The sequence below is a fragment of the Anas platyrhynchos genome, chromosome 14 (genome assembly GCF_047663525.1).
Source record: "Anas platyrhynchos isolate ZD024472 breed Pekin duck chromosome 14, IASCAAS_PekinDuck_T2T, whole genome shotgun sequence".
Classification (NCBI taxonomy): domain Eukaryota; kingdom Metazoa; phylum Chordata; class Aves; order Anseriformes; family Anatidae; genus Anas; species Anas platyrhynchos.
The window spans coordinates 10,677,742-10,705,297 of record NC_092600.1 but is presented as its reverse complement, the minus strand read 5'-3'; the positions used below and the strand labels follow the sequence as shown (position 1 = coordinate 10,705,297).

The window sequence follows — 27,556 nt, the reverse complement described above, 5'->3', positions numbered from 1 at the left end:
AGGGGAGAAAAAGGTGAGTTTGCTTTTCTAGCTCATGCTGAGACACTGGTTTCATCTACCCCCTTCCTTTTTGTCTTTATGTCCTATGCATTATTATAACTCTGCGAGGAACAGAAAAATGTTGGCTTTCCTGGTTGGTTGGTGCAGTGGCAACTAAGAGAAAATAATAAAAAAATAATCCTAATTAAGGAGTTATCCTCATGATTTGTGGTTTTGTATACTGGAAAGCAGGCCAAGGCTGTCTGATTTCATTTCTGTAAAAGAATGTAACTCCAGTTCCTTGCCAGTTTATACCATTCCCCATGCCGGGCAGTAGATAATTTCTCATGGTCCCAAAGCTTTCAACAATACTCCATTATGTTTCATGACTCATAAATGGGCTGGTGCCCATGGAAAGCCATGTGTCTCAGCGCAGGCAGCACAGCTCCCCGCAGTATGTTTGAACTGATTTCATAGCCTCCAGACCTAGCATGGTTTATTATTTTCATGACTCGCTCCCTGTTCTCATTGTTGCTAGGACCGTGTTGCATCAGTAGCAGGAATAATATTAAAGGCTCTGATGCGTTTCGATACGAAATTAAAAGCACAATATGCGGAGCTTCAAATGAATGCAGAAGAAACAAGATCAAACAAAAGACTGAACTAAAGTTCAGACCTAATAGCTCTTGGAGATAAGCAGCTCGTATAAACTGCAGAGGCGGCTGATAGATAAGCCGATATTATCAGGACTGATAGAGCTGCGGTGATTATTGCTGGATTACCTGTGTACTCAGGGCTCCGCTGATGGATGGAGCACACATCCTCTGTTAGACTGGCATAAAGCTGAAGGATTAGAAAGATATCGTGCATAATCTTGCGTCTGCTCCTGCAACCTTTATTTGAAGGAGCTGAATCAATGAAGGCAACTGTTCCTTGCCTAATTATTATTACTTGCTGCTTTCAGCCGGTTCTGTGCTGTGCAAGCGTGTGCGAAGCCAGGGTCCGTACCTTTATACCTGAGTAAAGGTTGGGAGATTATGGTGGTGTGTTTACAGCTTTACATTTTATTAATGTCTGTGGATAAACTGCTGGTTGGCGTCTTTCCTCCGTATTTTTTAATCCTGTTGTGCTTTCCCGGGGTTTCGATTCTGTTGGCGTGGTCTCGGGAGCCCCGTGATATGGGGAGGGCTGTTTGGGGGGGGCGATTCAGAGCAGAAGCCAAAAGCAGCTCGGTTGAGGAGGGCTGAATGGAGTGGTTCTGTCTGCCGTCGTGAAGGCGTTTTGTAATAACTCGGCTCACTTAGTGAGGCTGCTGCCAGGTACTGTCGCAAGCATCTGACTGTGGAAATAGCTGCTTGAGTAACAGGAACAATAGAATCTGGAGGAAAAAAAGCAGCAACAACAACAAAAAAGATTTATAGTATTTCGTTTTGGTTTTGGTGGTTTTTGTTTGTTTTTAGCGAACAAGTTAGTATTGCTCTGTTTAGTTTGATTCATTTTCATATACTTATATTTCAGTATAAGGCAAAGTTTAGGTTATAAATATTAAAAATTGAAGGCTTTAAAAAAATCCTTTTCCTTCACGTGTTTTGTTTCTGTCTCTAATGGAAGCATTTATTAAGTCATTAAATTTTTGATTTAAAAAAGCCCAGATTTAACCTTGAAAGAGCATGAATAAAGTATTTTAAATGCATGTTCTCATTGAACTCGCTCTTAGTTACATAATTTCCCATTTGCTATTCCATTTTTTTCCGATTTAGCCAGTTATCAAGTTTTTAACGTACATATTTATTTGAGAGGGCTGAATATATTTGGTCTAGTGAAAGAAAAGTATGTTCTATAAACAGATCTGTTCCTTCAGCAGAGCTTCATCTGTTTAGCTATTTTTTTGGAAGGAGCTGCAGCACTAACACTGGAAATGTGCTTGGTTTCTTGAAACAATCACTGGGCATTTGTACAGAAAACAGAGGCAAGTCAGGAAGCTTTAAGAAGCAAAGCATGTGTGGATCTGTTGTGATGCTTAATGATTCATTTAGTGCTCTGTGGTTAATGATTATAATGACTATATGTGGTAATCCCGCTACCACCCTCGCCTCCCCCTTTCTTTCTCACTCTTTCCCCCCTCCGAAATGGGCAAGCAGATAAAAATCCTGCAGCGTGCAGCGTCGAGGATGGGGTTACGCCGAGTGGCTGGCAGCAGGTGTGGCGCTGGAAGGGTTTGTGCCATTAGCACCCTCAGCAAGACTCAGCATCAATTTAGGAGCTGAGGCTTCCCGCAGCCTGGCCCACGCTTGTGGCTCCCGTTGGTTTTCTGCAAGCTGCAACAGGGAAAATTCCCTGCTGGGGACCGGGCTTGATGGCTGCAAACTACAGAGGATGCAGTCCCTAACTGTAATTAAAAGGGCCTTCCTATTAGTTCATGCAGTTGGAGCCGAAGGACCTGGCTTGGTTCTCTGATGCTGAGGGAGGCAGGAGCAGTAATTAATTAGCTAGATGAACTTTCCCAGTGTGCAGAGTCTGGTCCCATGACCCTAGACGGGTTTCGTAGCAGAGCTGAGGGAAGCTTTGTTTATTAAAGCTTAAGGCAAAGGTACAGATAGATAGGTAAACGTTTGGGAAACAACCTAAAATCCTCGTGGAGTGCAGCAGCCTGGGGAACTGTTTACCCAGCTTTCATGAAGAATGCCCTCCTTCCATCCCACCTCTGACCAACTCCAGACTAGCCACCTGCCTAGACTTGCTCCTTGGGGATTTTTCTCTCGGTTCAAATGCAAATGCTGTGCCGATAGCTTGCTCGGGAGGTTGGCAGCTGCTTTACCCAGGGTGCAGTTTCATGAACGTTTTCCCCAGCAGCAGAGGCAATTTAAAAGCTCTGCCCCACCTTTGGCCACTTGCTGCTGGCGCTAAACCGCACGCTTCATTGCCCCCTCAGCTGTGCTGAGATAGCTCTTTGCAGAGACATGAGATGAACCAAAATTAAAAATAAAAAAAAAGACCACCAAAACCCACAAAACCAAATCACCCTGCTCTCCAAAAGAACTGCCTGACCCAGTTTAGCTCATAGCCCCGCCACCAGTTGCATCAGCATGACCAAGCAGGAGGTAAATTGAGGTGCAGGGGTGGGAACAGGAAACCTGGGTCAGGAGGAAAGTGAGAACTTCTCCAACTCCATTTCTTCCTGGAGAAAATGGTTGTGTAATTACTGGCTGTGGTTGTACCGTACCGGATTGGTGCATCCAGAGGAACTAAACCGATGTAGGTCAGCGATGGGAACACAGTTACCTTCACTTCAAGCACAAGATGCAGGATTCACACCAGCTTTGCTGTTTTATTTCAGCTTTACGCTGGTGGCAAGAGGACGGGGGAATACTTGAACCAGCATACAGCTAGCGTGGTGCAGGCAGGTGATATTTGACCTGGCAGAAAGCCTGCTGGTACAAAGTTAACATGTTGAAATGTTTTGAACAAATTTGAGCCAACACAGCTCGTAGCCATTCAGCATTGTGCCCATGTGGCTGTGGTGCTCTTGGTCAGGCAACGAAACAGATCCAGTGTGTTGTCAAACTGTGGCCTGGAGGTCTCGCTTCTCTTCCCCCATCCCAGCTCTTTGCAGGAAGCTGCCAAGCTTCTGAACAAGACATTTCTTCCCTACCTTCGTGTTCCCCATGGGCACCCTCTGTTTGAAGTCGGTGCTGTTCCATGCCTCTCTGTCATCAAAATCTGAACTAAGAGTGTGAACACTCTGGTACAGCCCACTCAGCTTCCAGCAGAGATCCCATGAGACCTTCAGGCACTTAACTGAAGCAGCAAGCAGACTTACAGACAAGGTGCTTCTCCCTGGATACAAGCTCCGAGGACAGATTTGCCCTGGTTTGTGCTAGCAGGGTTTGGGATTCCTAGGTCACAGAGGGAAGGGAAAAAGCAAGCTGCTTGCCCAAAAGCTGAGGAAGGTGAGAGATGCAGCTGCTTCTGTCCCTGTGGTAAAGCTCAGAGAGAGCAGGTAGGCTGAAAATGGGAGTATGTACTGCAGGTAATGTAGAGTTAATGCTCTCGACCAGTAGATTGTGCACAAGTAGTTCATTCATTTATCCAGAACACAGGCTTTGCATCCTCTTTGAAAAGTGTTCAAGGAAGTCTGGTTGCTTCTGATATTCCACGCGAGGCTGTAGTTCCTGGCCTAGCTCTGAGCTGGCAGATGTGAATGAAAGCTACTTCTTGGCAGGAAAGGGAGGCTTGGTTCTGATGTCCATCAGGACCAGAGCCTCTCCCACGAGGCTGCTGCCGAGGAGATGTAGAGCCGAGGGTGGCCAGACAGTGGCTGTTAGAGCAATTACTGCCATGGATCAGATTTGTTCATGTAATGAGTTAATGCCTAAATAAAATTAGACAGAACCTAGTTAAAATTGCGTGCTGTGTCTGAGAAGTGATATAAGCCGATGCCTTCAGATCCTCATTGAAAGCTGACTTCTGTCTGCAGAGGCTGTGGAAATGTGAAGTGCTGGCTGCCTGCGAGTTCCTGGGTTATTGAATAAATGTCAAACCCAGTGAAAATGCAGGCCCAGACATTCAAACGGTCTGGGGTGCACAACTGGCAGAATTATTTCTGAGCACGTAATGAGGAGATATGTGCAAAAAGTTAATTAGGTGCATTTTCCTGAACATTACCTGGTATATACCCATAGTCCCAGTGCTTGAATAGGCAAGTCTAATGTGTGAGTGTGAGCATCGGGCCTGGCAAAGTATCTTTATGATGATATTTGGACATGCAAGTCAACACACAACTACTTTTGTTTCCCTTTTCCTCTACTTTTTCATGATTAGCTAAATGTACCTAGAGGATGCTTTGTTTCCCTATGGCTCCCTTCGCCTCATTCAAACAAACTTAATATGCTTTTCTGGACAGCAACCAAGTTTATATTTGTGCCAGCACCCCAAGCTTGTGCTGACTTGTTCCGTTGTGGCAATAACTGCTAATGAGTGCAAATGTGTTCCTGGAAAACCCTTGACGCTGGAGAGGCATCTCTGACTGGAATGATGCTCCTGGCTATGGAATAGCTGAACACCTGTTCCTTGCTCAGTGCAAAAAAAATTATACAAGAGACCCTCAGGAGCTCTGCTCCTTTTTTTTTAATTTTCAAGTGTCCCCTGACTGCAAGGCCTGCTGTTGAATCTCAATTTTTTTTTCTTAATTGCCACATTCCTTTATCAGCTCAGCAACAATCCCTGCTCTTCTGTTCTTGCATGCAAAGGGTCGTCACGATGCAACAGATGGAGCTGAGGGTTGACCATCAAGAAACAATTCCTGCAAAACCCAGAAGGCGGTGGGAGGAGGAGTGATATTTGGAAGGCTGTTTGGCTCGATGACAGGATCGTTTTTATGTTCCAGGGCTGACCTGTAGTTGTGCGAGTCCTGCCTGATCAAAACTGAGAGTTGGGCTATATTTATGGCTTAAGCATATTTATTACTTGCTTGTAGTAGTTTTTTTTTTCCAAAGTTTTTCATCACTGCTGTCACTGATGGTGCTGTGCTAATAAATATATTCATGTAGAGAGACTGGATGTCATTGTTTTTCTATCAAGTCTCACAGTTCCTTCTTTGAATAATTCTCTTCCTTGTCTTGGCCAATGTACCAACCTGACCAAGTCATTTAAAACCTGATTTAAAGCAATGTGGTTTTGCTTCATTCCTTTCCCTGTAGCTATGTTGAAATATCAAATCACCATAAGCCAATATTGGCCGACTGAAGAGTGCACTTAGGATGGGTTCAGCCTGTAGTAGTTTTCCCTAGGTACTGTTGATGTTAACCAGGACAAAACCAACCTAGGAGTCCACTCAGGGGCACAGACTGCTGTGGCTGAACCCATCAGGGTTTTGTTGTGGCAAAATAATTAGGAGAGCTTAGCCCTTTCACCATCTTCCTCCAACACTTAGAAAAGCAATAGGGAGATCTTTCAAAAAACCAAAGATGCCCCCACCTGCTGAAGAGTCTTGTGTGTAGTGCTCGGCTCAGTGTGGCCCGCTGGGAGTAGTGGTGGCTGATAGATGCTCATCTTCTGTCACCTCAGAAACTCGTACAGGAGCTCATCAGGAATGGATTACCTGCAACAGAGGATTTGGGTCAGATGTGCCCTATCTCAGTGTTCCCAGGTTGAATCTCTTCTCGATGTTATTGCCCCAGGCTTTCCTCCAAGTGATGTTCCTTCTCTATTGCCATGGTGATGAGGCTGCTGAAGACCATGGAGGGGCAGACTTGTGGTCCTGCTGCCATAACCTGCTCCTCACCACAGAATTCAGCTGCCACCAACAGGTGTAATGCCCCATCTCTTCTGCTGAGGCCATGGGGGTCTGTTCAGCTTTTTGGGAGCTGGATCTGGGGGAAGATGAGAATGGAAATGGGGGAGAAAAATACTCCCGAACAGCTTTATTATCGTCTTTAGGAGACAAACAGAACTCACCAAAACAACAGGGCACAAACCCAAGGAATCAGGCTGCCAGCTAGTGTAAACTGGGCTTGTTCCTAGCAGCTGAGGAGCTTGCCTGTCTGCATAGAAGTTCACACTTGGCTCTTCCTTTCTGCATTTATTTTGCCATCTCTGTGGTGACTTTTTTTAAACAGTGTACCAGTCGCATCACCTTCAGCTTTGAAGGTTTTATGAACACAACATAATGGGCTTCCATCCCTCCCCCCTGAAACCTTGAAGGGGATGAATGTTAAAGGCCCTTATCTCTAGATTCCTTTGGCAGCTATGGTCCATCTCAGGGATCCGTAACTCCTCCAGGGCTGGGAACAAACAGTTCTTGACTGTTTTCAAAACCTATTTGTACCAGGCACTTCATCATTCTGACTTTATGATACATTTGTTCACAGAAATATATAGAACCATTTTAATAGCTTCAAGCTGTTCTAGGTTGACCTACCCTAGCAGGTACTGGCAAAATCTGAACCTATTGCTTCATTAGCTGTTCATGAGACCTGGATGGGACAGAGGAGTGGAAATGAAAAATAGATTTTCCTTTCTTGGGTACTGATGTAACTTAGAGTACGGAGAAATCTTAATTGATGGCTTACACAGGAAGAATTTAAGGTGTCTCAGCCCAATTTCTAGGGAGCTGAAGGTTTTTATCAAATAGCTGCCTTTACCTTTTTCAGCTGCATGGAGGGATATATAGATTTTTTTTGCTTCCTATTCTGTCTTCCTTTGCCAGAAACAGTTGATCAGAATAATATTTAAAAAAAAAAAAAAAAGAACAGCTGTTTTCAGTGATTAGTAATGGGGTGGAAGGGAGGCAACAGTTCAGGACATTTTCCAAGCCTGGAAAAGGTGCATTTATTTATTTATTTATCTCTCTATTGTCAGAAAAACGTGTTTCCAAATGCATGGGAGTGGGTGGATTGAGGCTGGGGCTGGCCCCACTGGCTGTGCCATAGCAAGGACTGGCCTTTGCTACGGGTGGTTGGTGACAGGGACCCGAGCGCCAGCCCTGCATGCCCTGCTTTGCAGCCATGTAACTCGGGAGGAGAACAGGTTATTTATGTAGGGTCCCTCATTTCTAATTAGGGAGGTCTTCTACTTGAACTTCAAAGCTGAGGGCTGCTTTGGGACAGGGTCTGCACTGAAACTTTCAGTCCAGGTTTCTGTCAGCCAATATTCCTGTGTGAACTTAGCAAATAGGCTGCAATTTCTGTGTGAAACGAGATTGATGCAGCTATGTTTGAAGGAGATTTTGAGAGTGATCCTTGAGCACAAGCAGTCAATATTTGTACACTGCATAATTAAGCTGTTCTCAGTAGAAGAATTATCTAATAGCTAACACACTACAGCTTGGAAGTGGGAAGTCAAATACTTTTTGCCTACTGTTACCTTAGTTACTCTGTCTATACATTAGGGATAATTTGAGAAACCCCTACAACAGACCTGGGGAGTTGTTCAAGTGTTAATAAATGTTTGCAGAGCTCTTCAAAGTTTTGATTAAAGTGATTGTGAAAATGTGAAGTGTTAAAATCTATTTCTAGATTTGGCTGCTGTGAAAAGGACTGGAATAGACGAAGCTGAATCTTGGTGCTGAGAAACTACTGAAAGCAGAATTTAAAAGAGAATGGTTATATGTTAAACTGTAACCACGAGAGATTTTATATATTTAAAGAAAGGCAGATCCTGTGATATTGACACAATATGTCAGGCTTTTTTTCCAGTCTGCCAAGCCAAACTACCCAATTTTCTGGCAGGGATTCTGAGAAATTTACTCTTATCTTCTATTTAAAATTTGCTTAATTAGTATTAACCACAGTGGACCAGCAGAAGCACAGACATAGATATCTCCCATAGCAGCTATTCAAAAGTAACATTCATGGGGAAAGGGAGTTCACAAACAGAAGACATCATCTCAGAATTAGAGCCGGAACACCCCTTCTCCTGCCCTGTGTGTGTTTTGTTTTTGGTTTTGTTTGCTTGCTTTGTTTTTGTTTGCTTTTCTCTTCTCTAAATTACAAGCCAGGCAGTGACTGTCTACCTCCTTGTAGCTGTATAGTGCCCAAAGAGCCCTGTTCTTGGCCTTTTGACAGTGCTGTTTTAAAAACATTTCATAATAATAAAGCTTCCAGTGTTAATGGTAAGGCAAGAAGACTTGACTTTTCTCAGCTATAGCTGGCTTGCATACTCCTCTGCAGTAGCCAGTGGTAACAGAGACCCTGCGCCAAGTTGTAGCATCGGTTCCACCCAGACAGCCTTTGGACTGGAAGGGATGGTAGGCAGGCTGGTGTAGCTCTAATACCACCAAACTGGAAAAGAAAAAAATATGATTTATTATTTTTTAAATAATACCATCTATATTCTTTTTGAGAGGCTAGACTTAATAAATCTTTAATAATCTGCATAGAAATCTCCAAGCCAAGTCACAAACTTAAGAGGACAGGTGGGGGCAGAGATGTTAGCAGAACAAAGTGGCTGAGTTGACCAAATAAACGTATGCAATTATATCTAAGAGTGGAGCTATCTACGTAAGTGAAAAATGAAGAGTATTTCTGTCACCCATGGCTTGGTGCAGAAATCAAAGCGAGGAAACTCAATTACCATTACAAGCAAGAAACCCCAAAGTCTGGCATGTTCCAAGAAGTTCAAATACACTCTGTCCTGGCTGCTGGGAATTGAAGCAAACATCTTAGGTGGTTTGCATGTCATGCCAGACAGCCCTCCCAACTGAAAACAGGACTACTCCCTACCATGTGGAGAGGCAAACTCTCAAGGAATGATCTGTAATCAAGTGGAAAGTGTTTTTAGCCAGAAGGATGGTGATATGAATGGTGCTGTCAAACTGGAGGAGACTTTAGGAAGGCAAATCCCAAGCTGTGATGAGGGAAGTCAGCCTTAACTCATGCTGGCAGAAATTTGCCCTTGAAGAAGGTGACCCTCCTGTTAGGGCTTTCCACAATAAGCTTCTGTACTGCAGAAGTCTCAAAGTTACAGCTCAGTTGCCTTTCACTAGTTCATTTCTGAAAGTATGTCCTCTTCTATTAAATGCAGGATTGGTACAAAAGTGATGTCTTTGTGTCGGTATCATGCAGATCAGGTTAATGACATGTAAAAAGAATCCCACTGAGAGTTGCCTAAGGATTGCCTGCACATATACTTCTAATGATTTACAAAGCTATGTTTTTATTTTTATTTTTCTTAGACCATTTTTAACATTCCTAAATATTTGGACAGTGGCTCAAAAGCTGTAGTTCTAGTCAGCTCCCTCCTGACATCAATTAATCAAGGAGGCTCAGTTGAAAAATATGGCATAAGACAACTGAGTAATGAGATTCTAAATTGATTTAAATGAATGGATAAAGTATATAAGCATAAATGGTGATTATGTAGCAAATATCTTTAAATGCAAGCTCAACTTCAGGAAATATCCAAGTTACACCAGGATGAGCAAGAATAACTCCAAGACTTACTAGTTTGTGGAAAGTGGGGAATCTTCTCATGAAAGTGGGGAACTTCCCCATGGTATTAAAATAAAATGAAGAAAAAAAATGCTGTGACATACCTAGGTGGAATACACATGCAGTGACAAATAGGTAAGTCAGAGATTCCTAAGATATCTGTAGATAGTTTTCATCATTAATATCGTTAGTACAGCAACTTTTAAGCTTGGGTGAAGGGTAAAGTTTTGAAACTTTAAGTCTACGGGGGTGTGATTCACCTGAGCAAATACTGAGATCTCCATCTGTGCTCACTGTCTAGACTGCCGTTACAGTCAGCGAAGAGAAAACAGGCGTTTCTAGGGCATGATTTGTCGTCTTCTAAAATAGACATCTGGGATATGTCAGGCAACTGCTTGGAGATGGTAGTCCAGAGATGACTTAGCAGTATGGAAACTTGTGAGCCAGAAATTTGTCTTCTGTAACTCAGAACTTGGTTATGAAAAGTAGTTCTTTTCAGTGCCTATCTTGAGAGCCATAAAGCATGAGGCTTCAGAAGCACAAGCTGGTCTGAAGTGAAAACCCTTACTGAGGAATTCATCAGAGGGTAAGAGTTGTTTCCTGAGCATTGACTGTCATGGAAGTCATGGTGCAGTTAGCCCATCTCTCATACCATTTTGAAAAACCTCCTCCTGCAGGGTAAATTGCCCTTCAGTGGTCGCTTTACAGCTGGCTTTTAATCATTGCTTCCCACAGAAAGTGTTATCCATGTAATTATAGATGATTCTGTCAAAATCAGCCAGAGGAGGGCACTTTTGAGCTATGGGAGACCTTCTCCAGGCCACTGGGGCCGAAGGTGCTGCTTGTCCCATTAGTTCTGTTTGTTGGACATTTCCTCCAAATCCTCTGGTAGTAGGCTTGGATCAGTGTCAGCCCTTGACACAGGTGTTGGTGGGCTTCTGTCCGTTTCAGACCTTTTATCCTGTTGGTTTGTCAGTTGTCGTTGTGTCTGTTAGGATGTAAGAAGACCCAGTGCTTTGTCTATGGAGGACGATGGACCTGTGCTGCAGAGTTTGGGTGCAGATGAAGGCCTTGGTGCCTCAGTGTCAGGCCCTGGGTGCCAGGAGCTGGTCCTTTAGGAGGTGTCTGGCCTAGCCAGTGTCCTGGGATGGCTCTGTAACAATGGGATAAGACCAGGGTACAAGCTTGAGGGCTGCCATACAACCAGCTGTTACGGTGTTAGTACCCTGGTGGCAAGCTTATGGCCTGGCCCAGTTGTTGCTCCATCAGACGATGCCCAAATGTGCTTGGAGCTGGTATGGACAAAGGCTGTTTTAATTTTTTGCCATGATGCACTTTTTTCTTGTGGAACGACATCTAGCTCTGGGGACAAGTCACTCAGCCCCAGCACCAGAAAGCAGGTCCTAGCCTTTACAGATTCACAATTTAAGCATTGCCTTGAAATTCATCAACTTGTGGTGTTTGGGAAGCGAGGGCCCTGTCACGTCAAGTGCTTGGCTTCGTTTGGAAAACTCTTTCCTTGAAAAGGTCGGGTCGCTACATTGCAGAGCAGCGAATTCGGAGATCTGCTTAGCAGCCGTTCTTACAGAGAACTATTTTCAGGGAAAGTATTTAAAACATTAGCAGAGGGGGGTGGGGTGAAAATCTCAGGGAAAGTAAAATCCGTACGTATTGTACATATGTTTGCTCTAAAGAGTGGGTGACCCCTGCTGAGTTTCTTGGCAGTGAAAGCCAGGCCAATGAGGACATCACCAGATGGGTTCATTACCAAGGCATTTTCATTATCACCCCTTGGGGCCAGCCCCTCGTCGTCCTCCTGGTCGGAGCATGGGAAGGAACACTCTGTTCCCAGTCCATGGAGGTATGAGAACACAGGGGGAAGTGCTTGTTTCTGGGACAAAAGCTGTGGTGACTGATCACGCCACACAAGTTCACGTGAGCCGCTGAAGGCCAGTTTGTTGGTCCTGCAGCCCCCCTCTCTCAGCCTATATATGTAAGTACACACGAGTTCAAATGTGCTATTAAGACCCAGTAAGTGCCAGTGAAAATCTGGTTCATCTCAGATGAGGCTACCCTGGCATGACCCTATCAGTACGTTAATTCCAGAGGAGCTCACTGGAACTTATACAAAGACAACACGAGCAGACAGAACATAAGAACATAAGCAAACCAAGTAAATCTTGGTTAATCCAATCTGCAGGAATTCCCTACTGAAAATGGGCTAATGCCTTGAATTTGTTCTGACTTATCTTACAATGGCAGTTCTCTAAGAGCAGGAAAATGATAATTTTCAACACTAGGGCTCCTTTAAAAACTGCATTTGCTGAAGCAAAGACATGAAGTTAAATTGATAGTGTTTTAGCTCTTTCCCAGAGAATTGTTATGCATTATGCAGACTCTTATTTTTCCTGAAATTTGTCACTTGCAAACATTAGTTTAAGGTTTTGCCTCCCTTGGTCAGGCTGTAAAGGCTACTTCGGTGCAAAAGATTGTTTTTTTTTTTCAGCTAGTATAGTTTTTTGTTTGTTTGTTTGTTTTTTCTTTTTTTCTTTTTCTTTTTCTTTTTTTCTCCCCATCTAAGTGTACGTGATTCTGAAATTCTGGAATAGTTGCTCTGAATTGGAGCAAGTGAAGGACCATAGATGTGTCGAAGACCTATTCATGATTGTGAGTTAAGATTTAGTGAAGTGGGTAACCTCTCTCTGCCTCAAGCAACCTCGTACACTGTGGAGGACTTGTGTGCTAGACTTGGAATTGTGCAGAGTGGAATTTCTATCACCTCTTTCCCAATTATCATTGTTTACGCATGAAGCCACCTGTCTTCTTGGTACCTTGCCATAGTGAAAAGAAGTTTCTTTCCATGTTCCCAAGAGAAGAAGGCTGGTGAAAAAAGGAAGGCATTTTGACATTTATGAAGAAAAAGCAAATACATATTGCAACAGACCCGGAAGGGTCAGAATGGACTGAATGTTCCTAAACCTTTATGGTAATTTGCTTCAGTAATTTCCATCATAATTAAGAAGCTGATACTGAAGCCATTACTGCTATGAGTCAGGCTTGCAAGATCTGCTTCTACAGCACACATAGCTGCAGGCTGCCCATATTCAGCCTTTAAATGTTATTAATTTAGAAACGGTTACTAGAAGTATGTCTGTTAAATGCTAGATTTAGAGCAATACAGATATACAAAGCTGATAACAAACCCCAGCTGTGGGGAAATATAGGATTTTTTATGCACACCTTAAGTCTCCACAGCCACCTTTGCCCCCAGGAATATGTTAGAAAAATCTTGAGGGATTTTTTTAGGATGCTGTGTTCTGTTTTTTTCCCCTCCTGCTGGCTTTGCCTTTCCTGTAGTGTGGATGTGAGGGAGCGAATCAGTGTTCAGACTGGTGAAGGCAGATGTAGCAAGGGTCACCTCGTTCCCATGCTTATTATCTGTCCAAACCAGTGTTGCTATCTGCAGCCCATGTCCTCTTCCATGAGGGCCGTTGGATACTGAGTGCTTCTGAAAGCAAGCTGTTTTACTGAGGTGCCAAAACAGGGATGCGGGCTGTGTTTTCCCTTTGAGTATCATGGAACTGCAATTGGACAGATGGTTGATACAAACAGATTTCAGCCTCAGAACTGTTCACAAGTTGTCCCCTTGAAAATTTGCTAGTCATTGTTTCTGCTCCAAGACAAGATGACTTATTTATTTATTTATTATTATTATTTAAGCAGGAGAGTAGGAAATAGTGAATAATAGGGATTCTGTTTCAACTGTCAACTCCCTTCATGACCCACAGATCAAGTTGTTGGTAAGAAGAATGGCAATTACTCTGAAAAACATCCGTTAGAGTGAGTATTCACAAACAGCAGGGTAACAGGGTGTGTGGAAATGTCTGGAATTTGGATAGTTCTCAGTACTTGCCATGTTGGATCATCCTTCTCTGCAAGACACTGCTTTGATTCCTCCTCCTCAAAACAGGTGTTTGCCAGGCTTGTTGCGTGATGTGCACTGCTGTGAGCAGTGACACTCCCTGCCTTTGTGTGACTCTTTCTTTTCCAGAATGGTCACCAGGCCATGACTGAATGAGCAGCGTGGGTGCTGATGCCTTCCAAAACAACAGATGTGTTTCACCAGTCTCACTTGCACAAAAGGGTCTGGCTTTCTGCTAAGTCATTTTACATTCTTTTTCAAAATAATCCATGTTCTCAATATCGAAAGGGGATGAAAAATGACTCAAGAAAAGGTCAGTCCTTTGTTCCTGACCATTAAGATCTACATACAGTTACTTTCAGTAAAATCCGTGAAGGTTCTGTGCAGTCACTGTATGGGATTTCTAGTGCAAAGTGTCTGGTGAGGTGTCTGGGATGGATGTTCTTGTGGCTAATACGAAGGACAAAGAGTTCAAGATCTGTCTTCTGCTTTACATATCCAAACATACAATGAACTGGAAAAATCTGTGATGCTTTTTTGCCTTACATATTGTAGAAAGATTTAATACGTGCAGTGCACTTATAGCTTGCTGATAGAACTCAACTGCAAACACGATTAGGTGAGCACTTTCTGCTGTAGTGTCAAACGTGACACTACTGGATCATTTTAGTACCAACTAGATGCGATGGGAGCGCAAGTAGTTCTGCTTATGACCTGGGTCACATTTAAAAATGGAACTTCAATAGTAACAGCATGGTACATTTTGAATATATCTGTGAGTGAGATTGCTTTGATAGGTCCTCTCTTGGGAAAGATGTTCCTTCGTCAGCTACAAGTCAGTTCTGCTTGCCCTTGGCAGACTGTGCTGGGAACACAGAAGCTCAGTGGATGCTTTTTGAATCATATCCCTGATGTCAATGGTATATGTACCCTAAAAGGTAACACAATGCATTCCTACATCCACACTGAGTAAGGCATGTAATGATATTTCTTCCCTGGACACAGCATGTATTGATGTAAATAGTTCTCGTGCACTTCAGGGTTTGCAGTTCCAACACATGCTGCCTGTGAGAGTGTTCCCTGCAGCACATTCATTTCTCACTGCACTGAGAATCTCAGATTCTTTTTGGATAGCCAGGGAAGAGCACAGAAGTGTAATCATTTTCTCTGAGAGCAAACACAAGATATTATAAAAAGCTATTGCAGTATGACTCAGAAACAAGAATTACAGTGTGCTGTCTAGTAAGAATTCTAAAGTTCCTATAACTGAGTTTTTCCATTTTATGACTTACCAAAAGCCAAGGTTGACCTATTAGCCTGCATCATGGCTAAGGAAATGGCCACAGAATTATGCAGCAACACAGTTTAATATTAGTCTTGAAGCTAAGCCCAAGCAGAAGTTGACAATACAATCTGAGTTAGTGATGACTGTATATTAGGGAGACATAACCTGTGAATTGTTGCTTTCAGAGCTCTAGGTTGGTTCCCATGGACATGAATGAATTGCAAACCTCAACCTTCCCTTTCCTTGTGTATAGAAACTCTGGGGGAAGAAGAAGTCCAAATAGCTGAGAAAGCTTCTCACACAAGGATCTCAGATAATTCATGAATAGACTTGTGCTGCTAGTCCATTTTTCATATCTTGCTTAGCTGATCTGAAAATTCAGAAGAAAAAAGTCTCGATTGTGAGTCAAACAAGCAGGATATTTAAAAACACACAACAACAACAAAACTAACTGCAGAATGGAAATGATTTCACTTCAGGTCAAACAGAACATGTTGTTTAACTCAGATGGTCTATTTTGTTCAAACTGTAGAATGTTTTAAAAACATAGTGAAGTAATTTTTAAAAATTACCAGTAGTATTGATTTACAAAATCTAAATGCTTTGATCCCCCATGCCCTCTTTGGGATGTATGTTTTTCAGTTGAAACAATTTGCTAGAATCAGTATACGTCCAGCCAGCCTGCCACCACGTTTTCTTTTACTTCACCAAATGATTTTGTTTGGTTCCATCTCCCAGCCTCTTTCCCTAGGCAGTGGCAGAAACCCTCAGACAACTTTTTGGATTTGGCAGGGGGGTTAGACCCAGTGATCTGTGGAGGTCCTTTCCAACCCCTACAATTCTGTGATTCTGTGATCACTTTGTTATTCTGGTACCAGAGGCTGGATAATTTCACTTGACTGAGATGCACAAATGAAGACCATGGAGAACCACTCCAATTTGGAGGGATCACCCCCAGAAATGGCTGGTTTTGGTAGGACTGTATGAGGAGGCTTGTGACTGCTGCTGGGGAACCACTGCAGCAATAGGAGTTCTGGCTTCAAGGAGCCACTAATGGAACAAAATGTTCCCTCTGTCCCTGGCGTGGGTTGAGATATGGCCGGGCAGTGAGCTATTGACCCAGCACAGCATGTCTGTGGGATGGGAGGGAGATTTTTTTGGACAAGAACTTTGAGAAATTCTGCAGGAAAAAGTTCTACAAACAACTGGATTTAATCTCTGTTTCTGCTCAGATGTGGATACTCGTGGTTTCTAAAGTTTGTTCAAGAAAGGGTCAGTCATGTAACTCAATCATGATGGACACTGGAGGCATTTTTCTCCTTTATGTAAAAGAGATTTTAGGAGGGCAAAATAACTATCAGCCGCCAGTAGGAGTGAACTCTGAACATTGGCTGGCCTCAGTTTGTGGTAGGTTCAATAGCGATAAACGTGTGTATTTTATGCTCCCAGTAATAACCTGGTTAGAGGCACTTTGAAAGGAGATAGTGCTTGATCTTTTTGTTGAGAAGTTGTGCAGAACACAGGAACCAAGGGGAGAAAGAAAAGAACAAATTATTTGGAATTCATATCATTAGTAATGTTTGGACTGAGCAAACAGACCTTGGTTCAATGGGTTCTCACTCTCTACACCAGTTAAGGAAGGAGGAGAGAAATACAACTAAGAAATTCTGTGCACGCAACCTTTTTGATTTTCTTTTATTCCCCATCTTGCCACAGCAGTATAGAAAACATTTGTTAAAAACCTGCTAAGCTGTTAGGACACCTCTGGCTAAAATCACTATTGCGAAAAGAAGTCTTGCAGCATTGAGAGCTTCCCCAAACTGTCATGGTCTAAGCTTGGAGATGCTGTTTATGCATTACTCATTCATGTGGGCTTAAATTTTTAAATCTTACTTTTCTTTGTGTGCATATTTCCAAAAAGGATCCTACTTATCAGATTGGACGTGTGAGTATTAGAGGCTTCGCTATCCTGAATTAGGCCCACATGTACCAAAGCTGAACGTGATTTGCTCGAAAAATAATATAAAGGTGGCTTTGCAGTGTTAGAAAATATTTTTTAGTATAGGCAGAAGTGTGGTATTAAGATTGAGTAAGAAACTGTAGTAGTTATTGAAAATCTTGAGGTAAGTCCCTCGGTTTGTTGAGCCCAGAGCAGAGCAGGCCGAGGGGAGGCCTCATGGCGGCCTGCAGCTCCCTCACCAGGGGAGCGGAGGGGCAGGCACTGAGCTCTGCTGCCCTGTGACAGTGATAGGACTCAAGGGAATGGCATGGAGCTGGGACAGGAGAGGGTTAGGCTGAGTATTAGGGAAAGGTTCTGCACCTAGAGGGTGGTCAGGCACTGGGACAGGCTCCCCAGGGCAGTGGGTACGGCCCTGAGCCCGCTGGAGTTCAAGAAGTGTTTGGATGTCACTCTTAGACATGGGGTCTGATTGTGGGGTGGTCCTGTGCGGAGCCAGGAGTGGGACTTAATGTTCCTTGTGGGTCCCTTCCAACTCAGGATATTCTATGATTCCAAGAGCTGAAATTGGAAGGATTTTAAAGACAGTGGAGTATTCAAGGGAACCATTAAGATACATCTATACTGCACTTGTATGAACTGACTGAGTGAACTATGATTTAGCTACATAATTTCTGTATTTGCTTTGAATGGTAGGTAAAGGAGTTCTGATCTCTGAACCTATGTTTTCCCCTCTAAAGGCTGGTATGACAGACTTGCAGTCTGACCTGTGTGTACTCTTAATTTCCTTGACAAGGCTTATAGTTAAAACCTGGCCATTTCTGGTACAAAAGAAATTGCAAGGACAGGAATGAGAGAAAGGTTATTTGTCGTGTTCACTTTCATTAAACAAAAACAAAACAAAGAAACAACAAAACACTAAAGAAAGTAGCTTCTACTTGGGCTACTGGTATCTATCTGCAAGTTCCAGAGGTGCTCTAGTAGGTGCTATTTGCTTTACTTGTAATGGAGTGGGAAAAAGATAATGGAAGAGAAAAATCCATACAGTGTGATAGAAAGAAAAAGCAGCCCTCAGCGTGAAAGAGCCATGCTGGGAAAAATGCGAACAACTCATAAAGATGTTGCTGTTATTTGTTCCAGTACTTAATATTCTAGACAAAGGGCTGTTCTCTGTACTTCTTTGTGTGACCTTATTGTGTATTTGGATGTATTTGCTGATGACCTGGAGTTTTGGATGGGCATTGGCTGGAAAATTTTTCCTTACAGACATTGTTTTCCTGTTTCATAATAGGAGAAATTTAACTCTTCTAAGAAAGGACAACTGGAGCCTTAGTTCTGTGATAATGCCAATAATAATAGTTACTACTTTCTTGTCCAAACATTCTTTCGACACAAATGACATTTTGTACAAAATATATATTTTTTCAAAAAAATATAAATTCTTTTCTAAATGCAGTGGGAGTTTTGACATTGATTTAATGGTTGGAGTATCAGACCCTTGAGGGAAAAAAGCAGTATGTTCTCCTTTGATCTTCTATTCATCTTCTTGCTTTTGTTATCTTCATTTCAGTTCATCTTTTCTGCACAAGGATGAAGTTGCTGTCCTCTGCTGGCCCTCTCTCGTTTTGATGCACATGATCATCACTGCAGTTACGTTTTTGGCACAAGCACGCAAGTAGTTGAAGGAACTTCCTCTGTCCTAGTGGAAAATAGAGATGAGGATCTATCTTCTAACAGACATAGCTGATGAAGTGGCAGATGCCAGGTCAGTGTACAAATTGTAAACAATTCTGGTTAATGTTCGCTTTTCTGCTTGTTTATACCTGAACTGTTGAGATAAGCTTGCACCACACATCCAAATTCTCATTTTCTGGCTGCCGGACGTGGCCACTGGAAACAATTCAGGTTCACAAGAGGAGTATGGGAGGAGAACAGAAGAGTGGAATTGCAAAAGCATATTAGATATTATTTGGCCTTGAGGATAAACTTAAAAGCCTCTCCAGGATCTGGGGAAGATGGAGATGAAAAATTACGTATTTAAGGCAGCAAATCAGTGGGCTGTTTACTGTTTAAATTCCATAATCAGTATGGTCTGGGGCTTCAATTATGTACTGTGGTTGAAATGGCCCTGCATGTCTTCCATTTATACAGTTTCCTCTCAGCAGAATTCAGCTGATACGTGGTTCATAGGTCTGAAATGCCAATATAGCACAAGTTCTGTTGCTGTCCAGTAGAGAGAAGCTGAAAGATTAGAAATACTTACATAAATATGACCAAAAGTGCTAAAGAAAAATGAGTTTTCCTACTGGGTCTCTAACAAACACTGATGTCATGTAGCCAGCTAGATGCTGGCTGAACAAACAAACCTTGCAATATTGCACTCTTGAGCTGGTATACTACAGAGGGAGTGAGGGCCAGAACTGGGGACCATTCTTGGAGAGGACCCGGCCTTTCCTAGGAATTCGGCCTTTCCTAGGAATTCCTCCTCCAGCGCATCACAGACAGTTCCAAGTGCTGCAGTAAGAGAGTCGTGCCTCAGACCTTCCCAGATTCTATAGGAAACAGCTAGTACCATGAACCAGATCCATATGTTGTTGGGGTTGGCTAACCATTTTGTAGTCAAAACTGCAAACTGAATAACTGAAACCTTGCATCAGATCTGGAAAACAAACTATTCTGTTCCGTACCCCATCACCATCCCCAGTACGGATAACAGGGATAACACTTCAGCTGGCAGCATAGGCCATGAGGTTTAACAGAATGCAGCTTATTCTTCCATGACTCTCAGTCCTGGAGTGCTGACAGCAAGAGACTAGAAGTGGGCCAAGGAAATTGATGCTGGATGTGAGTCAGGTACAAGGCTGAATTCAGCTTGGATTTAATATTATTGAAATACCACAGGTGGTTTCTGTTAGGATTTGGCCTCATATAGCAAGGCTGAAGTCAGGTCAGCTGTTCAGTGAGATCCAGCCTTGAATTCTCATGAGCATGGTGAGTTGAGTGAGATTTCAGTCACACCTGAAGCAAAAAATAGTCCCTTTCCTGTCTGGGTGTGAGCTTGTGACCAGAAATCACACGGGCTCATGTGAAATGTACATAGAAGAGTGGGTTTGGGCGTACACACTTTAGTTTCCTTTAGCTTAAGTGGGATTTGTACCAATGAGCTGTAGCACAGGTCTGACACTGGGTCTTGTGGCTGAAAGTTGACCCTTTGCCTTGTTAATCCAAAATTGGTTGTTTTATCTACGTCCAATTGGTTGCAAAGAAACCTCAAGGTGTATTTTAAGAAAAGCCGTGAGAATTAAGACGTGTGAGTAAGAAACCGCAGCAGCTCATCAGGTTATGAATTATGTCCATAAATATGTTGAGGCTGAGCCACGTGGGTGCTAAGATGCCTTTCTTGCAGTTGGCTCCGGTTTATCCCATGCTTTTTGGACCTTACTTTTCTTGTGGCTGTTCTAACACATTGTGAAAGACCCACTAATATAAAAAGAGGGACTTTCCAAGCTGCTCAGGGCTCCGCTTTGCTGCTTGTCAATCAGGGTTGGCTTTTGCTGACCTGGTTTGGTTAGAAATGTTCTGGAGAAGTTCCAGAGAATGGAGCAATATGGACTTGTAACCAAGGTTAGGTATGAACAGAATAGGGTCATGCTCCCATACTTCCAATGTTGCACCACAAAACAAGGATGACTTTTGGGCTTTCCAAGACAGCACATGTAAAAGGAGGAAAAACATGTCTGTTCTGGGTCAAACTGATCAATCAGGAGTGCAGAGAAACTTCTTGATGTGAGATATAGATTAGAAGTGACATCACCAAACTCTGATGCCATTACGCTCTAGTGTGTCATGTCAAGCTTGTCTCTATTGTTTGTCATGAAATCATGTTATTCCCTTTTTTCCCCTATTTTGTCACTGTAGAAAGTACACTGGTTGGCAGTTCCATTGCATATTTTTCACCTATACCTCCGAAGTGTTAAAGTGAAAGTAAGAGTTGGAATTCATAGCCTTTTTTTACAGATAGATGCATTAGAATTGCACTGTTTGTCTGTTCCTAACCCCATTTCTCAGCAATCCTTCCTCAAATCCAGCAGACCTTACAGTTACTGACTGTTAAATATCAAAGGTAGGTACACTGGGAGGGAATGAAGCATTTCCTTGCCTATTTGGACCCTGGAGGAATCAGTAATGGCTTCAGGGGCTGAGAGGTGACACCAACCACATGCTCAATTTTCCAGGCTCGGTGTTTATAGTAACTGACCCTGCTCTAAGCCTCACGTCTGCTGTATTTTTGGCTGACTCAGTCACTGGAGATTTGATCCAGTATGGTTGTTAATTAGCTGCATTTACTAGCTCATTTGCATTTTTATCCGTGATTTAATAACTGTATTCTGTTAGCCTTGATTAGTTCAACAGCAGAAAAGTGTCAGTTATTTCAGGGAGAAGTCAGCTGGCTGGCTCATTCACTGCTAATCAGTAAGGAGCATAGAGGGCTGGTTTTTTTGTTTGACTTTCAGTAGGGTCAGTCACAAAGGTGCAGAGTTGTTGACTCTTTCTAAAAGACTTTTCTCCTTCACACTAGTTTGATCTCACATATTCACTCTGCCTTCTCTCCTCCCCATGCACACAGGGTTTGGAGGAGTCTGAATCTCAGCATCTGGTTTTTGCAATCCTTAGCCAGTAAAATGATGATTGAATATGGCTTCCAAAATACACAAAATGTGCATGAGCTGGTTTTTACCAAAAGGCTGTTTTTTTGCAGAGTCATTTTTTGCTTATAACTACGTACTAGCAAAGCCCGGGGGAACTGTAAGGTGGGTTTGTGGAGCCAGAGAGGTGGTGTGTTTTTTTTTTCCCCTAACCCCTTGAATTTCTCCTGTGTTTCTGAGGGTGAGCCATGAACAAAAGAGTTTCTATTAAAGAAAAATGAGAAGTGCAAATCCTTCTTCTCCAGCTCTGGGTTTACCCAGGTATGCAATACCGTTGTATCACTGAAGCATCCATTGTATTAGAAAACCTTGTTTCTTAGCTCCTGGCTAAGAAATGAGCCTAAGCCCCTGGCTGACGGATAGAGATGTTTCAATTTCCCTCAGTCATTCTCACTGAGGATTGTATATTCAAGGGAAAATCCTCACCGCAATACTGGACATGCCATGCTCTTAGCAGACTGACGTTTATTAACTAATACAAAGTTGCAAATGATGTACAAACACAGCTAAACAAAAGAGCCCAGTGTTGAGCCTAAATCAAGGTCCTAAATCATAAGCCGTGGTGTGACAAACTGCACAATGTTTGCCAGTACTTTTAAAATGGGGCTTTCTTGCCAGGCTGAGAATCCATAGAGCCCGGCCAAAGAAAACAATGGGAGGGAGCCAGGGTTCTCCCAAGCCTTGGCATGAAATCCACAATAGTAGCTTTGGCCGAGGTCCACGGACTCGAGCACATGCTCCAGAAGGTCACTTCAGAACACCATAATTGCTTGGTATTTACTTCAACGGGTTTTGCAGACAAAAATAATAATAAAGACAAAAAAGTGCCACCAACACAGCTTAGGGACTGCGTTCCAAGCCCAGGTCCTTGCTGTCTCTCTGCCCCTCTCTTTGGTACCACGGGGACGAGGGTGGAAGTGTGGTCCCTGCTGCCGAAGGGTGGCCGTGGGGATAAGTAGCGCGGCACGCTGCTGCTTGGGCACTGCGAGTGGACTTTTTGTCCTGGCTTGTCCCCGAAGTCCTCGGCAGTGTTTGTCACTGCCATTCAGCGCCTGTTTACTGACCTTTGGGGGCTGAATTGGGGGGTCACTGCCGAGTTCATGTAAGGCGAGCATTTGCTTTTTCAAACATCCTCTCTGCATCCTCTCCCTCCTGGCAGTCCTGCCAGAGAGGTCAAGATCCGAGCAGATTGTTAGGGCTGGAAAGCAGCCCCGAATCCAAAGCCTGGTTCTGAAACAAATGGGAGCATTAAAGGGGCGACCAAAAGGCCAAGTTTATTCTAAATCTCAGAGTCTGGATTGGATGGTACAAAAAATCTGGGATCCAAATATATCCGGTCCAGAAGCTGACAACGGAGGATGCTCACTACCGACCCTGCATGTCCCTTACCCCCAGAAATGATCCCTCCACAGGGCACTGCTGCATCGGGGCTGAGGAGCCGCATCCTGCCTCTGTCCAGGGCTGGGTCTGCTCACAGGCGTGTGGTCTCCAGGACTCAGCCTCAGCTCCCTAATGCTCAGCCTCTACTATTTACATTCAGAAAAAGAAACCACATTTGATTATTCAGCATTCTTCTTTTACATTTTTATTGCTGTTTGCAGAACTCTTCCGAAGGCCAGAGGAAACCTTTTTGCTTGACATCTTTAATATTTTAGCACTTCATAGTGTCTTTAGACAAAAACGTCCAACAAGCACATGTGTTTTGGCAACTCTGCTTGTGGCCTCTGTTCCGTCTCTGGCCTTGAAAAGCGAAAGAATGAAAGAAAAAAAAATCAAAACCTAAAGTGGGTCAGCACTGTTCTCTGTATTTTTGTTGATAGTTCCATTTGGGATTTATGCATTGATAGAGGACAAGTAGGGAAAAACATATGCCCCAAGCACATGCCCTTGAAAAGCAATGTCACATCTTAATTTTCTTGGGCTGGCAATGCGTACATTCCACGCTCTCTGTGATGTAGAACTAATGAAGATAGAAGTGCAAGAAAACCTATAATCAAATCCAGTACATACCAGGCATAGCACACCAAGAAGCACACCCGTCTGAAATCTCATGGTGCTGGAAGAAAAATCCAGGCCGCGCGGCCACGACAGTCAAGTATTTCTCGCTGGGGATTTTTTTAGGCAGCGCTCTGCATCCACAGAAAAACAAAACCCAGCAAAAGTGCTTCCTGGCATCGCCTCGTGTCAAATACTTGTAACCAGTGATATTCGGAGAGTGGCTCAAGTACGCAGAAGTGCAGTTGTTAGAAAAGACGAAAGGCGTGAATTGAACATTTTCTTCTGGTGGTTTAGGATCTGGTTCCCTGTGCTTTAATCCCCCGTGTGCATCCCAGGAGCTTTGTGCACATAAACTGTGTATTGCTGGTGCCATGGTGATGATTAGTAACCCGAAAAGAGACCGGCCCTTTCAGCCAAGACACTCTGCAAAGCCCGCAGTGACGGGGGCAGCGCTGCCTCCCTGGAGCTAATGCTCTCCTATCTGGCTGTTTCCACCTGTTTCTGTGTTTTAGGGCATAAATTTCCCCCAGGAGATGAGGTTTGAGGTTTCTTTTTTTCTTTATTTCTTAAAGAGAATTGCGTGCACAGAGCGATTTGCACAATGAGGTCCTGGTACCTGATGGGGGTTCCTGTGGTAGTGCCTATAGCAGCAGCAGCAATAATAATAGTAATAAGAATAATAACCTAAACCAACAGCTGGTGGGGGAAGGAGCAGAAATGTGATGTGACTTTTCAGGAGTCACGTAACAGCTCAGTGTCAGAGTCCTGAAAATAACCCCCCCGTGTCCTGAGCGCCTGTCTGGTGCTCTGGGCTGGGGAGGATAGCACGCGCTGGTGATGTTTCCTGATCTGGGTTGATTTACAGTCTGTGCAGATCCAGGGAGAAAGCCTGGAACGATACAGATTGTTCCTCCTGACTGTGGATTTCCATTTTCACTGTTTTATTTTAAACCCTAATCTTCAAATCCTGTTAACCTTCAATCCTGTTAAACCTAGCCCTATAAATCCTGTTATCTTTTACCCCATACTATTATAACTCAGCCAGTGTCTTAGCTGCCTTGTGCTTTAAGAAGTTGAGGTTTTAGCCCAGGAGCTGGGAAAACTTTCTTTTTCTTTTTTCTTTTTTTTTTTTTTTTCTCCTTTTTTCCTTTTCCAAGTCCACCTTGTTTCCAGAGATCTCCTGAAAGTCACTTTGCTTTTGTGTCTTAGGTACCAGTATGTAAAACAGGAATTTTTCTGACAAGTGTTTGGTAAATGCATAGAAATACGGGGATGCCCCAAATTTCTTAGCTTGTTGGTTTTATTATTATTATTAATTTAATTTAATTTTATTTTAACCATCGTGTTTTGCATATGCTGTCCATCACGTATGGCTGGTCCCTGCCAGCCCCCTGCCAGGCAGCTGGGACCCGCTCTGGCTTCATGGCCGTTGAACTGTTCAGTCTTCCCTAGCGAGCTTTTTTGTCCTTGAGCATCGTGATCCCCCTCTTCTCAAAAATGGGCTGATGTGCTGCACGACTGTCAGACCATCTTCTAAAGACCAATGCTTCAAAGGGAAAGCGAGGTGCTCGCCTTGTCCCAGCTCCTCTCACTGTGCTACACCCTGCTCTGTGGTCGCCTGGGTCCTGCTCCCTCCCTCCCTCCCCAGCACGCTTGGTGAGCTCCTGCAGAGGTGGAGGCTTCTTCGTCTTCCCTAGGGCTCAGCTCTGAAGGGAGCCACTCTGGGGAATATCACAGCACTGTGTCACTACTGCTTTGCAAGAGTGCTAAAGTCAACACACCGTTAATGTTAGCTTTGGCGGGGATGGGATCGTGCCTGTTGGTACTGCCCCAAGCTGGGGGAGAGCCTCCAGAGTCTCCAGTTATTTACCTACCACTCACCAGCGCGACTTTCCCAGGTTTGCCCAGGGGAAAGCATGGAAGTGGTTAATCTGAGCTGGCTGGCAGGCATCCCCCTGCCTGTCAGCTTTATATCCCTCCCAGATGGGACAACTGATAGGGAAGCCGCTGGTGGGAACTGACAAAAGGATACAGAAGAGGCAGATAAGGAGTAGCATGAAATTGTCTTTTGCTTCCCTGTGAGTGCAAGGGAAGAAAGCAGCAGGTGTTTTCAAGGAGCAAATGGCTTGAATTGAACAGCAGAAACCCAATTCTCATCTCTCAGGATAGTCTTCCTAAGCCTCTTGTGAACCTCACTTCTTGGCTCTGGCCGGCAGCGCAGTATGGTTGTTGAGTAGATTCAGATATCTGCACATCTGTAAATAATGAACGATAGCAATTACATGTTCTTTCTGAAAGACAAAGCAGTACATTGAATGCTGTTGGCAGGGAGCAAAGCCCAGCAGGATCAAGCTTAGGGCTGCTGATTTGAACCGTCCCCTCCACTAAAGGGGCACAATTGTCGTGGTGGGCTTGTGTGAAACCCAGGGCTTCCAGCCTTCATCGTTCCTTCTACTTCTGCCTCTCCCATGGTTCTTACTCAGGCATAGGACGGGCTGACTGACACTGCAAGGATGTACCTTTCCATTCCTTCCTCCCCTACTTCATTTTTCCTTTCAGCACTCCTTTCTTTATAAAATACACGCAGCAGCTTTGATCTGCAGACCTGCAGAAGACGGATGGGGAAACTGAGGCAGGGGGAGATGTTCAGTGTTGAAAGCGGCAGCGTGTCGGCATGTGAAGGAGCAAAAAAAAACAGGCAGAGAGCCAATCTCTCCCGATTCCTCGTCCTGTGCCCAAGTATTGGAGGTGTGTGCCATTTCACTTCTGGCAAAATTAATAAATCCCTGCATGTGCTGTACCTGGCACATTTCGTGTTCATTTTCAGCGTGCGAAGAGCCACAGCCTGCTGCAGTACAGCGGATTTCAGGGTCTGGCTTACCTTTTGCACGTTTGGATCCCTTGTGCTTGCCTGTCCCAGGCCTTGTTTGTGTTGTACATTTAAACCCAGCAGCGTGGAGTAAGTCTGTTTTGGTGCAATGAGTTCATACATGGAACCATGCCAAAGCTTAATGAGCAATCAGAAAGGTGAAGGAACATTCACCATGCTTATTTGTCGCTGCTGCTGCTCCCAGGGGTGTCCTTTAACCCTCTGAATTCAGCACGACATTATGCAAGTTTTGTTTTTGTGCTTAGTGGAGTGTGTAATTGTCCCTTCGGTGACTTGAAGAGCTCTAAATGTTCAAAGACCTTTTGGAGCTCTGGGGAGGAGGGGGAAACCCAAGCAGATAAGTGACTTATTTAGGCAAGGTTAACGCTGATTTCACTTTCTGTTTGGTTTGCCTGCCTGCTGCTGGTACGGGCACCTCTTCCTCCTGCACCAAACTCCAGAAGTGCCAGCAGGAGGTTACCTTACCTCTTGGTCGCTGCTCATCTCTGTGTTACGTAGCGAAGCCTTCCAGGCACCGAGTCTGATACAGTTGGAGCTAGGTTCCAGCTAAAGGAAGCTAATAAGTAAGAATAATTGGCTCTTTTATCTGGAGCTGGAATAAAACTCCCAGTTTCTCATTCAGTATTCTGGAATATGAAGTGACAAATTCAGAAGGCAGCTAGCTGGGGACTAACTAAAAGGATAAAATGGGAGGAGCTCTAGAAATGAGTGTGTGCTGTGAGCTACCTGGCATCATTTCCTTGCCCCCACATGGAGCTCAAAGCTGTTCAGGTAGCTCCCAAGGCTGGGATTTGCCCCTGTATAAAGGAAAGGAGCAGAGTTTGATGGGGGACAAGTGAATAACATTTTTGCCATGCATGACAAGCTCCTGGGTTGCTTCTGCCATGTGG

The 27,556-nt window shown here is 43.8% G+C and overlaps 1 long non-coding RNA gene across 1 annotated transcript in view; it reads left to right on the top strand.

Annotated features, from left to right (window-relative positions):
- LOC113845141 (uncharacterized) overlaps positions 1 to 5,534 on the top strand; it is a 29,344-nt gene extending 23,810 nt beyond the window's left edge. The window contains exon 3 of the long non-coding RNA XR_003500467.3: positions 5,229 to 5,534. This is a non-coding gene — a long non-coding RNA (uncharacterized lncRNA). The remainder of the gene's footprint in view (positions 1 to 5,228) is intronic.
- The last annotated feature ends 22,022 nt before the right edge of the window (positions 5,535 to 27,556 follow it).